Source organism: Rattus norvegicus, chromosome 3 (assembly GCF_036323735.1).
Source record: "Rattus norvegicus strain BN/NHsdMcwi chromosome 3, GRCr8, whole genome shotgun sequence".
NCBI classification, from domain to species: Eukaryota; Metazoa; Chordata; class Mammalia; order Rodentia; family Muridae; genus Rattus; species Rattus norvegicus.
The window spans coordinates 143303419-143317147 of record NC_086021.1 but is presented as its reverse complement, the minus strand read 5'-3'; the positions used below and the strand labels follow the sequence as shown (position 1 = coordinate 143317147).

Sequence of the window (13729 nt, the reverse complement as noted above, 5' to 3'; positions counted from 1 at the left end):
TGCTGATTCTCACAAGTCCTTGTCTTCTAGCTTTCTACACGCACACCGTAGCAAGTGATTCAATCAGTTAATAATTTAAGAGGGAAATGACTGGAAATTGCGGATTCCAATTATTAGCGAAAAGATAGGGATTCATAAACTTGATTAGAATAGGAAAACTTTCTTTGAATTTTTAATACTAACTATTGATTACAGAATAGAAAAAACCTTTTATATACTCTACTCTTCAAAAACAGGAGGGATTTAGATTAGTTCCATTTTTTTTCTCTTCTGAAGTCAGGAATACCCTTATGTTTGGTTCCCTACAGGTGGAACCCTGAGGCAAGCATTTGAGAATGTTTGTCTTAGTGTGTGTGTGTGTATGTGTGTGTGTGTGTGTGTGTGTGTGTGTGTGTGTGTGTCTTTAGAGAAAGCAGCATGAGGCCATGAGCTGGGCAAGAATATGACTTTGGTAATGTCTGGCAGAGGCTTGAATCACTGAGCACCCTGGAGCATGACTCATCCCACTGAGTTGCATCACTTGAGGGTGAGCCAAGGCTGTGTCTTCACACAGGCCTGTCATTGACTCTGAAGTGCTTGCAGAAGAGAGGGTAAATCTAGGCAAGGCAATTCCCAAGGATGGGAGCAGCAGTCCAGTCAGAAATCCCCACAGAAAGCTGGCAAGGAAACCTTGTAGAAGTGGGGCTAGGGGTAGGGAGTGCTAAAACCAGGGTCCACCCCAGCTTCCATATGGTATGAAACATTGACCCTCCTGTTCCGGGGCATTGTGATCTAGAGGGTCTGGCTTCTTTGCTGTTACCCTTTTTGTATACAATTCACATCATTCATTGTAGAGTGATTGAGGTGTGTTCAACAAAATGTGTGCTTAGCTGATTTTGTCATTGTGTCAGCATCATAGAGTGTACTTACACAAACTAAGATGACTATAGCAACACTGGCCACAGTAACCCCACCGGTCACAGCAGCACAAGCAGCTGATCATTGAGACATCATTGTATGGTAACATAATAACATCATAGTCTGCATAACACTGTTGGTAATTGCCACTGGGCAGATAGCTCCTGGTTTTGGCTTTAAAAAAAAGTTTCAAAGAAGCTTTGGGATTCCCATCCAAGCCTCTCTAACTTGTCATGACATTCAGGTGACATTCCTAAAGTGGTTCCCTTCTTTCCCATGTTGGATTTCCATCATGCTCCTGTTCTGGTCACACCCATGAGGCAAGGTTGCTTTTTCCTGAACACCAAGTACTAAGGAAATAATGACGTTGCAGGCCTTATCTCTCTGGTTGATTAGTTGATTACTTAAACAGCTGCTGGACGCTGAAGCTGCCTTGGCAGGCATCCACACTGAGGAGGGGGGCACACCAAGCCCTCCCGGTGAACCACAGCCATTACCAGGCGGGGAAACATCCTTAAGTGTCAAGTGGCTTTCAGATGAGCAGATTATGATGCTTTTGTAATCACCTTAGGTGACCTGGTGCTGGGAAGGTGGCCTGCTTTCATGCTGCACAAAACCTGGAAATGGCTTTTACCACAGTGCAAATTAAGCAGGATGCTTAAGTCAGAATCAACAGGAGGCAGCATGTTGCTTTAAAAAAAAAAGAAGAAGAAGAAAAAACCCTTCCTTCTTTTTTATCCAACTTTCCTCTCATCTGTTTTCTGCTCTCTCCAGGCTGGGGTTGCAGAATGGTTTTCCACACTGTGTAAGTAGAAGACAAAATCCTCTAAGCAGCTGTTGTGATTCTGAAACGAATCCCAAGAAGTCACAGTACACGACTTTCCATGCAACAATTTTATTTTACCATCTAGAGAGGCACTCGTTGTATGTCTGACCACCATGTCTAACATGTATGAGAGACAGCCTTAAAAACAGTACTGTCCATTCCACATCCTCTGCGGTGCTGACTACTAACAAGAGATGACAAAATTCTTGGGAAGTTTTTGATTTGTGTGAAGACATTCAGAGGTCCTAAAGTTCTTTTTCTGAGAGCAAATTATTGGTATGATTGAACTGTCAAGTTGTTCCTGAATGAAGGAAAGAAAAGAAGTCAGAAGGAAGACATGGCAACCCCTAAGGATGTATTGTGGAGGAAGTTTAATATAGATACTAGGAAGAGTATAGTCAGAGGCATCTGGGAGTGACCAAAGTGACCAGGACCTGACTGAGCTGGTCCATGTGAGGAAAGAGGGGGAGCAAGAAAGGAGGCACTGACCAAGAGGGACAGCCTAGGCTAAGAGACTGGCCAAGAGATAAAGATGCCCAGCATGCACAAAGTTCTAGTTCCACCCCAGTACCATATGAACTGACCAGGATAGCAAACACAGGCCCAGAAGTAGAGACAGGATGAAGTTTGAAGGACATTCTTGGCTACATAGTGAATTTGACTCCAGTCTGGGATCCATGATACCTTGTCTGAGAAACAGAGCTGGGGGATGGGGTGGGGTTGGGGGGACACAGGCAAAGAGATAGAGACAGAGACTGAGAGTTAGAGAGACAGAGAGATAGAGACAGAGAGGTACAAAAGAATGAAGAGTTCACCAGATTACTTTAACCCAGTGTTTTGGAAAAAAAAATCACCTCACCATGTCCTCTGGCATGAGGAAATATCACTTTCCAAGTGTCCTCAGGGAAGCACCTTTGTCCCTTATTTCCTGAAGAGAACAGTGTGTCTGAAAGGGTTTCCTGCTCCCTCGGTTGGAACAGTGATGAGAGGAGCCTCAGTAGCCTACACACACAGTCAGCAGGAATCTACCCAATTAACCAGTTGGCTTGGTGTGGCCAAGAAAAGTCCATGTTTCTTAGTAAGTGTCCCCAGGTTTCACCATGACAAGTGCTTTCTACAGAGGTTGCGCCAGCATTTGGTGGCTCATTGTGAATTTTAAAGTGAAAGGAAGAGTTAAGTTGAGGCGGCTGATGGGTCAGAGGGGTTCGTTCTTCCAGTCCACCTGCCTCCTTGGCTTCTCCTCAACTCAGAGCTCCTTTTGCTCAGGCAGGCTGACCCTGTCTGCATTAGAATTCAGCCTTCAGACATGTTGCCGCCTGGCTTACTGTCAGCCTCTTGGAACACTCTGTGCTTCACTTGGACTTGTCACAATCTAGATCCTCTTTTCATGGATCATGTTTCAGACAGGAAACATGATATGGGTGTTACTCGGCAGTCTAGCCTGGGCTAACCTGACCTTTAATTTCTTCTTTCTCCATTTCCTTCATCACAGCCATTCTCTTTTTAACCACGGGATCCAGAAGAACCTGAATTGATGTTCCATGGCGGCATCATGTGAATAGCTTCAGCAGACAGCTGGCCTGTGTTGGAGTCTTAGCATTCCTTTCCTCCAGTCAGGCTCCCGTGCCCACTTAGCAACCACTTAACTGTCCACTCCAGCCCTCAGAGAAGCCCGCTGTGCTGATTTGTATCAGAGATTAGCTCTACCTGTCTGTGAACTTCATGGATGCGTCTGGTTTCTTTTACTTGCTATAATATTTTTGAGACTCGGCGGATATACTTCAGATGACTGGAGTGTGAGCAGCATTGAGTTTCTGGACATTTCTCTGATGGCTGTGAATCTTCTAAGATCTCAGGGGAGAGCAGAGGAGACCTAAGGAAGGGAATCTTTTGAGTCCTCCCCTTGTTCTTTCCAAGGTCAACACTTTGTCTGAGTGTGCACAGTGATTGGAAACAGAGATTGCTGGGTTCCCTACAATTCCTTGACAAGGGATCATTGCCAAGGCCAAGGCCACAGTGTTTAGAGAAAGCCTCCCAGGGGTTCTTGCAGCTGTCTCCTGGAAGTCCTGCCCCTCCTGCAGGAGACAAAGGCTGGCCTTGGCTCTCAGCATGGGAGACTGCAGGCTTCCATTTCCTGCCCAGCCTTGGGGAATCTCCTTCCTACTTCACTCCTTCCCATCCCCCAAGCACAGGAACCTCTCTGCCCTGCTCCCTGCTCCCATTTCCTTATCAAATGTTTAGGATTAAACTGTTTTCTTACAGCAGCTTTCCCGTTGGCCTTGCTTGACCTGGACCTGAGACAAAAGAACACAATGAATGGCTTTCTCTGCCGGCCACTCCAGTGTCCTTGCGGCCTTGGAGTGGCTTAGATGTGGTCCTTTTACCTCTTCAGTTTTATCTGATATTCTTCATTTTATTCCCTGTACTCCAAGCCTACCGGCCTTGTTACTAGAGTTATTAGGGGCAGAGCCTGAACCCCAATAGCCCTAATATGCCAGATTTGCCCATTTGTCCCCAATAAGATAATTAAACAAACAATAATAGTGAAAAACTCAGAAAAAGGAAATTTAGCCAGTGTGGCCGCACTGGGATGCAGGATAAAGCCATCACATGACTCCTGAAGGTTTGTCTTCTGAGGTCCCTGTGAGGTTTCAGACTCAGGAAAATGGCTCACTGAGGTACTTGTCTAACATATCCAAGTGGAAGCTTGCTGAAAGGTTCTCTCAGCATAGCCCAGTACTTGTTAGAGTCATCCTGACTGACATACCCAGCCCCTACCCTACTCTCTCCAGGGCCTGGGTTGTTCTTCCCACAGTTACTCTGCTCTCTATATAATCTCAGCCATTTTGGACACAAGATACTTTTTTTGATGTTGGCCTCTGGGCCACCTGATCTGTGGCTCCTCTCTTAGGCCTCCTCTCCTCTCTGTCTTCTTTTCCTCTCTTGCTTTTTGTCCCCCTGCCTCCAGCCCATTTCAGTCAAGACCCTTCCAGATGCCTCTGACTATGTTGTCTCTCATATATACAATAAAATTGCTCCTTCTATACCCAGAAGCAGTCATGTGTTCTCTCTGTCTCTCTGTCTCTCTGTCTCTCTCTCTGTCTCTCTCTCTGTCTCTCTGTCTCTCTCTCTGTCTCTGTCTCTCTGTCTCTGTCTCTGTCTCTGTCTCTCTCTCTCTCTCTCTCTCTCTCTCTCTCTCTCATTCCCACAGAAAATTTGAGTGAGGGACAGAGTTATGCACAGCTAAGCAGTAAGGCATTATCCTGTCAATCATTTACCCACCACAATCATAGCTCCAGTTTCTCCAGAAAATGTGTTCTGCTGCTTCTTCAGAATTGTTCAAAATATCCTTCAAAGGATACCCCTCTGGCTGGCACTCGTCTTCAGCCTTTTCCTTCTCTCACAATGAGATCTAGGAAGAAATACCAATTTCTTGGAGACCATTAGTTTATGAGTGTGGTAGCCAAGAGGAAGGGCATGGCTGACACTTTAGCATATGTCCATTACTGCTGGCATAGCTACCCTCTGTCTCTGGAACAGCCAAAAGTTCTACCTCTTCTTTAGGGCCTTCTCCATAGCTTCTTTTGTGTGGGTCATTCTTATCTTTAAGTGGCTGACTTTCATTCAGGTCATAACCAAATGTCACCCCTACAGAATAGAAAAGTCATCATTGTTCACAAAGGGCCAAACCTACTCCCCCTTCACATGATGAAGATGGTTTTGCAGTAGCTATTTTGTCTAGTTCATTTATTTCTTTGTTGATTCATTCATCTATTATTATCTTACCCCCACTGTAGAATGTGGGCCTGTCGGTCACACCCACGATGTTTACTTGTAATCTATTGTCACAATCAAACTGTGTAATGAACTAACAACCTCAGTATCACAGACAGACACCTATTTATCATGCATTTTCATGTCAGCAACTTAGACGGCCTGGTGGTACAGTTCTGAGGCTCAACGAGCTAGTGTATTTGGTCACACCCACCAGCAGGGTTCTATCTGCAGGTATGACCAGGCAAGTTGGTTTACTGTAAGGGTTCTAGAAGGAACGTACTACTGAGAAGCCTCAGAGAACAAGTAATTTGCAAGACTTTGTCATGGCATAGCTGTTAATATCTACTGGCAAAAAAAGAGTCATGGTGGACAACCAGAAAAAACAAACAAACAAACAACAACAACAACAACAAAACCCAAAAAACAAAAAAACAAAAAAAAGATTCTAAGTTTGTTCAAAGAATTCAAAGGATAAAGTGGTCTCCCAAATTAATATTAAGAGAATACAAATACCTGAATGAAATGTAGAAATAACTACTGAGGTCCTCTGAATAGACATAGGCATACTAAAGAAAAACCAAAATGAAATACTGGAAATGATTTCCACAACAAGCCAGATAAAGCATTGTGGAAATCCTCACCATAGATTTAATCAAGGAGAGGATAGATTATGTCAGCTTAACACACACACACACACACACACACACACACACACACACACACACACACAACCTACCTGACTTCCCAGAAATTAATGAACCTGTCTCTCTTGCATAAACTCGAAACACCTCTGCACCAGGAACCCAGCCCACCCAGGCTCCTAAACCCTTCCCCTTGCATTCACTACCTCTGCTTCTTGGAACATCACTCCAGGAACCAACTATTGGTCTTTTGCACCAGGCTAGCCTACAACTACCAGGAGTCAAGGCCCCACGGCTTCCTGCAGCAGCAGCTAGAGCTACCTCACATTTGACAGGGATGTCGTAGATACATACTCTTTGGACAAAAGCTAGGCTCTTTAACAAACGATGCTAGGAAAACCAGACATCTATATGTAGATGAGCAAATTATTATTTCTTATCTCTTACCCTGCAAAAAAAATTAACTCCAAATGGATCAAAGACGCCTTTGCAAGTCCTAAAACAGCTAGTGGAGAAAGCACACCTTGAGATAAAGGTTCAGGTTCAGGTAGGTTTTTTAACTGGCCACCCAGTTAAAAAAGCCAATAATTGGAAGTTGATGAAATTAAAAGGCTTTTGTGCAATGAAGTAAAGAGTTAACTGAGTAAAGAGACAGCATACAGACTCAGATTGGGGGAAAAAAACCTTGCCAGACCTACGTCTAAAAAGGATTAATATCTAGAGTATACAAAGAACTCAAATAACCAAACAGCAAGAAAACAAATAACACAGTCAATAAATGGCCTCTGGAACTGAACACAGAGTTCTCAGGAGAAGTGTAAATGGCCAATAGTTGTTTTAAGAAGTGTTCGACATCCTTAGCCATCAGGAAAATACAAACTAAAACTGCTTTGGGATGTTTATCTCACCCGAGTCTGATGGGCATCATCCGCAGACAGATGAGAAGTTCTGAAATGAATGTGAGGAAAGAGGGACCTTTATTCACTACGGGTAGGAGTGTAACTGAGGCAACCACTATGGAAATCAGTGTGGAGGTGTCCCAGAAAGCTAAATACAGAGCTACCATATAACCCAGCTCCACCACCCGCCCCGGTGTACACTCACAGGACTCCTTCCTACCATAAAGGTACTTCACAGCCTTGCTTACTGCTGTCCTATTCACTATAGCAAAATGATTGCATCAAGCTGGGTAATTGGTAAACAGATAAGGAAAGCATGGTATGTGTACCATCCATTCTCCCTCATCTGGGTGTGCATTTTATGTGGGGGTGAGTATGGATAGGGAACAAGAAATTAGAAAGGAGACCAGCAGGGGTCAAAAGTGCCTTAAAAGGAGAAAAGTAGGGAGGGTAATAGAATACATGTGATCTAAATGTGGGCAGCAGGGACAGGGGTGGAAGGGTTTAAGCAGGGGCTGGGAGTGGGGACATGGGAGAAGGTCTGAAAAAGCCAAGTATGCATGAAAATGTGATGAGAAAATATTACCATTGCACGCTAATAATAAAAAGTGAGAAATGGGAGCAACACTAGAACACACACACACACACACACACACACACACACACACACACACACACACACGGCCTTACCCTGCCTGACACACAATTTCTAGGGCTGCTGGGATAATCATTCCAAAACTTCCTATCTTGTAAGCATCTGATGGCCTAAAATACCTTACCTGGAATTCTAACATGGATTGCTGTATTTAGCTACAGGGAAGAAATGACTGGATTTTCCTTCCAAGTGCGCTCTCACAAGGAGGAATAAACAGAAAATATTGATAGATGGTCAAGGTTAAAGTTTCACTTCTTGTTCATTTCTCCAGAATTACAGGTCATTACCGGCGGCAATGCATGGGACTGTCTTTAGTGGGAACGTGTTGTCTGATAGCTGTGCTACATTATGAGACAATTTTTCTAAGCGACAGAAAGTAATTAAAAGATATCACAGAAAATCAATCTGCCCAGTTAATCTTGCCACTTCCACACCGGGAAAGGACTTCTTGATGACTTCTTTCTCCGCTCCACCATCAGACATCAGAAACAGAGTTTTACATTTAGACACCACGTGTGGGTAGGATCCTTTCTGGAAAGTAGTACAGTAAATATTTTTATCCTTCTGGAACATGTATTCTCTACCGCAGCTACTGAACTCGGTCTTTGCAGGATTGAACCTTGCAAGCTGAAATGCAAATTAATGTATGACGGTATCCTCAGACCCAAAATGACTTGGAAAAACTTGAGCAGACTATGGCATTGGCTATCATTTACAAAACTATATTTTTCAGTCCTATAAGAATTTTTGGGAAATTCTTTAGGGAAAGTGTTGCAGAATGACTAATTTGAGCCATGAAATCCCTTTAAAAACAGAAGAAGAAAGAAAAGAAAACTCAGCCATCCCCCAAATGAACAGCTTAATGCTTCCAAAAAGTATGATAATATTACTTAACAAAAAAAATAGTTTGCAAACTTGGCTTGTGATGTCAAGGGAATCCGTGGATTTACCTCAAGAGCGTGTTGCTTGGCCATCTCAGTGTGGAGATTATAAAGGGGCTGCTCCACTTGGAAGAGAACAAGTCTTTTCTTTTGCTCTCTCAACAGTTCCTCTGCATCCCTTGAAAACAGCAAGTTCTCTTGAACAATTTATGATCCACTCTTGCTGTACAAGAAGAAATGTACCTTGCTTTCTGGGCGTAAGATTTAGCAAGTGATGACCTTGATTCTCAGTTTCATTTTCATTTTAGATAAACAACGTTTAGTGTAGGTGTGTCCTTTGCAACACTTAAAAGATACAGATTATACAAATGGATTATTTGTTTTCTGAGTTTAGTATTTAAATGGGCCACCTGTATTTCACTTGCTACCCTACGTGGACCACTTTAACATCTCGGTGCTTCAGTTCGCTCTTCTGTAAAATGTGAAAATTGCACCTATGTAATAGGACTGTTGTCAGCTCTAATGAGACTAATAAATAATTTTAATTTAAAACACATCAATGAGATCCTGGCACACCGTGAGTATAGAAGATGACCTATTAACTACCACTGGCTATTTTATTATCTGATTGGTATTAGCAGTACATATACATGATGATGTAATTGTTAAGATTGGATTGTGTCACCCTCCAAATTTGTAAGTTGAAATCTGAATTCCCAGTGTGACTCTGAAGGTGTAATTAAGGTGAAGTAAGGTCGATAGTCAACTCATATCTTTTCGGGAAGAGTTAAGGCTCCTGGCATGCAGAAGAAAAGCTGTGTGCACGCAGGCTGTGAGTGAAGAAAGAGGCCTTCTGGGAAAGCAAACCTTCCAGTGCCCGCAAAGTAACTGTGAGCAGCTACAATGCTGCGGACATAAACTGCTCTTGTTCAAGTCACTAGGGAATTTCCTATGTCAGCCTTGGCCCTTAATACAGTAATCAGCTGGACGACGTCACGTATTTTATAGGCTGCCAACGATTGAGATGATGTCGTAAGTATGGGTTAAAATGGTTCAATGATAATGACTTTGTCTGTCTCCTCTTATTAAATATTCTTTTTACAAATTTCTTATTTGTGTTCTTTGTTTCAGTTTTTCTTTCATTCTTTTTTTTTTGATGTTTGTACCTCAGTGCCACCTTCCATTTTAATTCTTATTTTGAAATCATAAGGTGTTTCCACCCATGAAAGCAAAGTTGCTTGAGGAAACATAGCCTTGACCCCAATCAGGACAATGCTAGCCCACATACAGAGCCAACACTGCTTAGCATCTTAAACTCCCTTTCCTGTAAATTTCTTCTCTTTCTTCCTACCCCTCCTCTTCTGCCACTGAGACTAATGAAAGAAGTGGGCATTGACTTGTGTGTGTGTGTGTGTGTGTGTGTGTGTGTGTGTGTGTGTGTGTGTGTGTGACTCATTATTCTAGCTAGACAGGAAGTAAAATATAAAACTCTTCGATATTCAGAGTCAGCATCTATGTGCGGTGTTGACCGACTCTGTATGGTTAATATGCATTTGTGCTATTTCCTGTTGATGTGCTTGTAAATCGTTTTTATATGTTTGTAAACACTTTGATATCTAAACAACCTCTGTCTCCCATAAAATATAGTTTCCCTTAAAAGACCCTTATAAAACACAGGATTTGCTTCACAATGATGCAGGAGTAGAAACAAATATTAGGAGGGAGATGACAGATGTAGCCATTTGATGGGCAGACTGGGGTTTATTGTGACTTTCTGTTCCTTTGAAGTATGCTTACAAATGTCTATATTATGGTGGGTGTCCAACTTTCCACTCCCCCTTAATAAAATTATATATCTATGCCATTTGCTGTTTGACTGTACAGATAATTTGTATATTAATGCCAACCAATAAAATGTGCTTATTTCTGGGAGATACAAAATACACAAAGACACACACACAGAGAAACACACATAGATACACACACACACACACACACACACACACACACACACACACACACACACATTAAAATGGCTAAATCTAGCCAGTTAATACAGAGACTTTAAATATGTGTCATGGTAGACTTTAGATATTTATTTTCTGTCCTTTACCTTAAGAAGAGCATGGCGGTTGGGGATTTAGCTCAGTGGTAGAGCGCTTGCCTAGCAAGCGCAAGGCCCTGGGTTCGGTCCCCAGCTCCGAAAAAAAGAAAAAAGAAAAAAAAAAAGAAGAGCATGGAGTAGCTCCTTTATCCTTTTCTCTGGAACAAAAAAGCAAGAATCATAGCCAAACTCAATTCACATTTTGAGGGCTAGCTCAATCCACACTAGCCGAGGATAGCCAAACCTTAGCCGACTTATAGGCTGTGAGAGTGCCATAAATGTTTGCTTTTCAAATCACTGGGACCTTGAGTTGTTACAGAGAATTATATGGAAAAAAATTAACATAGAATCATAACTTCTTCATAATTTTTTGAGGTTTATTTATTTTTATGCATATGGAAGCTCTGCTTGAATATATGTCTGTATAGCATACTCCAGTGCCCAAGTAGTTCAGAAGAGGGATCAGACCCCTTGAAACAGGAATTAAACACACTTCTGAACCATGATGTAGGTGCTGAGAATTGATCAGAGATCCCTGGAAGAGCAGCAGTCAGTGCTTCTAACACTTAAGCCATTTCTCCAGCCTCAGAAACACAATTTCTTCAATGAAGAAATATGTGCTTAAAAGTTCACTCAACATTGACAACTCTATGCTACATAAAATTAACCTTAATCTAACTTTAGGTTAAATACTGTAGAATCTGAAGGATTTAGATTCTCGTTTGAGGTCCATCTATATCTACTTAACAAATTTAAGAGCTAGCAATTGATTCTCACACTGTCCTTTAGATCCCTGCCTTATTCATAGTGATTGAAAAAGTTCCTTGGGGTCTTTCTGATGTTTTGTGAAAGGCTAGAGACCCATTCAAGGTCTGTCTTGTGAGACAAAGAATGCAATGAGGCTTCTGTACAGAATTCAGAAGCAGGAACAATAGCTTATCTGTTCCTCAGGGAGTGCAGATAGGAGATGAAGTTGAGCCAGCAGAGTTGACACCTATGTTTGGTTTGTCCCATTTTGCAGGCTTGGGGGATCACTTTTTCATATTTTAGACATTGCAGTTTTTGTATTTATGATGACAATTTTTTGCAGATGGCAAAGTATCTCGTCTTATAGCATGAAGCATTTCAGTGCATGAGAGTCAAGTGTCCAAAGGGCCTGGAGCCTTTAGCCTTCATCTTTCTGCTCATGGGGCCACAGCCCTGGTCCTTCTTCTAGGCTCGTCTCTGTTGCTTTCTCGAGATTTTCCAAGTGGTGTTCTCTCTCCTCATTTCAACATGTTTGGTGTGTTCTCTTAGTACAATGGAGTTTGGCAAGAAGATTCTGTTTTTTCACTTAGCCTTAGTGTCTGAAAAGGCAGATGGAGGAAAGGTCTAGGATAAGTGTAGTTTTGTTGGGAGATAATCCTTCAAAAAAGCTGTGAAGGGGAGCCAATGAAGGGTGAGCTGGCACTGGAGCCACCCTACTGGAACTTCTCTGTGGTGTTACAGAAGACGCATTGGTTTTCTATTTCCTTACTTTGTAGAACTCACTTTAGACTGAGCCACTGAAAACCTTTCCCAGCTGTCTCCTGTTTCTGAATTCTGGAGGGCTGCTTCTCCTAGTGCCATAAGGTTGCCGACTTCCTGCCTGTATTACAAGTGGGCTGTGCTCATTCTCCAGGCTCACAGAAAGCCTCCTCAGGGCTGAGAAAAACGTGAAGCAGCTGTTTTGGGTGGGGAACTGTTGGGGTTATCAGGAACAGGTCTGGGACAGGTGACTCAGGTCCATCGACAAGCAACACAGCAGAGAATTGTTGACGAGTTCAGAATGAGTATACAGAGTGCCAGTGTTCAATGTACGAATCCTCTCCAAATCTGAATACTGAAATCTTCCCCACTAATGGATGGTGTTGTCTGAGGCCTTTGAGAAGTGATTCAGTCGTGATGAAGGCCATTGTGAATTGGATGTGCTCTTAGGACAGAGGTCACAAAGAGTTCTTAACTCTCCTGCCATGTGACCCTATAGTATAAAGACAGTGTCTGGGAACCAGAAGCAGATCTATCTTTCCAGCCCTCAAAATTGTGAAGAATAAATTTCTCTTTGGAAGTCATCCAGCCTACTGTCATTTTTTTTAAAGCAGCCCAAATGGAATAGGTCAGATCCAGTTTTTCTATGGAGCCCCTTCTCCGACACACCTGGTATTCTTCAAGCTCTGGAAAAGAACAAACTAAAGGCCACAGCACAGAGTAAGAACAGTCCATTCACTCCCCCTGCTCCTCTTCTCAAGGCCCACCTCTTCCCCATGGGAGCAAACACCCGGTAGGTAGAGGCAAGGAGACTTGTGTCTGGGAGCATCTCCTATCTCCAGCCTGTACTCGGCCTCACGCCTTTTCTATTACAATGGTTGGACTAAGTTTACATGATTTTACAATTAAGTCTCTGTCATTTTTATCATCTTCTACTTCAGTTTTATTATTCTTGGCATCTGTCAGGCTGCCCCAGCTTCATCTGGAAACAAAGAGCATCCTGTGTATATTAGTGCTCTCCAAAACAACATTCAGAGTACCTCCCACATAAAGCAGTGCAGCCAAATTGTCTGGGATATTTGGTGAGAAGACTGAAAAAAGGCAATTTTGATTGCATAAGCCTTGTATACTAGTGTCCTGGTTATTTGTTTGTTTGTTTATTCATTCATTCATTCTTTTGTTTGTTTTTTTTTATGAACTCGACATAAGTTAGAGTCATTTGGTAAGAGGAAACATCAATCAAGAAAATGTCCTTGCCAGACAGGTTTGTGGGAAAGCCACTATGACACCTGTGAACCACAGCAATGACTAGTCTGGCATGATACAAAAAGGATATAATTTAGGCAGTTTGCCTTGGTTGTAACCAATAGCTCTCTAATAAGACTTAAGACCTGCTTCACAAAGGGAAATCATGCCGAGTGTGGGAAACATAGCCAAGTACACAAAGCTAGTGAAGTCATCAATCTTGGAGGAGAATCTACAACCTTCATTTTATTAAGTCAACATATTCCTAACTATATTCTAAATATTTATTGTTAAATCC

The 13729-nt window shown here is 42.5% G+C and overlaps 1 long non-coding RNA gene across 1 annotated transcript; it reads right to left on the bottom strand.

Annotated features, from left to right (window-relative positions):
• Positions 1–1776: 1776 nt before the first annotated feature.
• Positions 1777–9643, bottom strand: LOC120101678 (uncharacterized). The gene is made up of 3 exons (XR_010065397.1): positions 8646–9643; positions 5006–5135; positions 1777–3596 (listed from the first exon to the last, which is right to left on the bottom strand). It is a non-coding gene; the product is annotated as an uncharacterized LOC120101678 (long non-coding RNA).
• Between the last annotated feature and the right edge of the window lie 4086 nt (positions 9644–13729).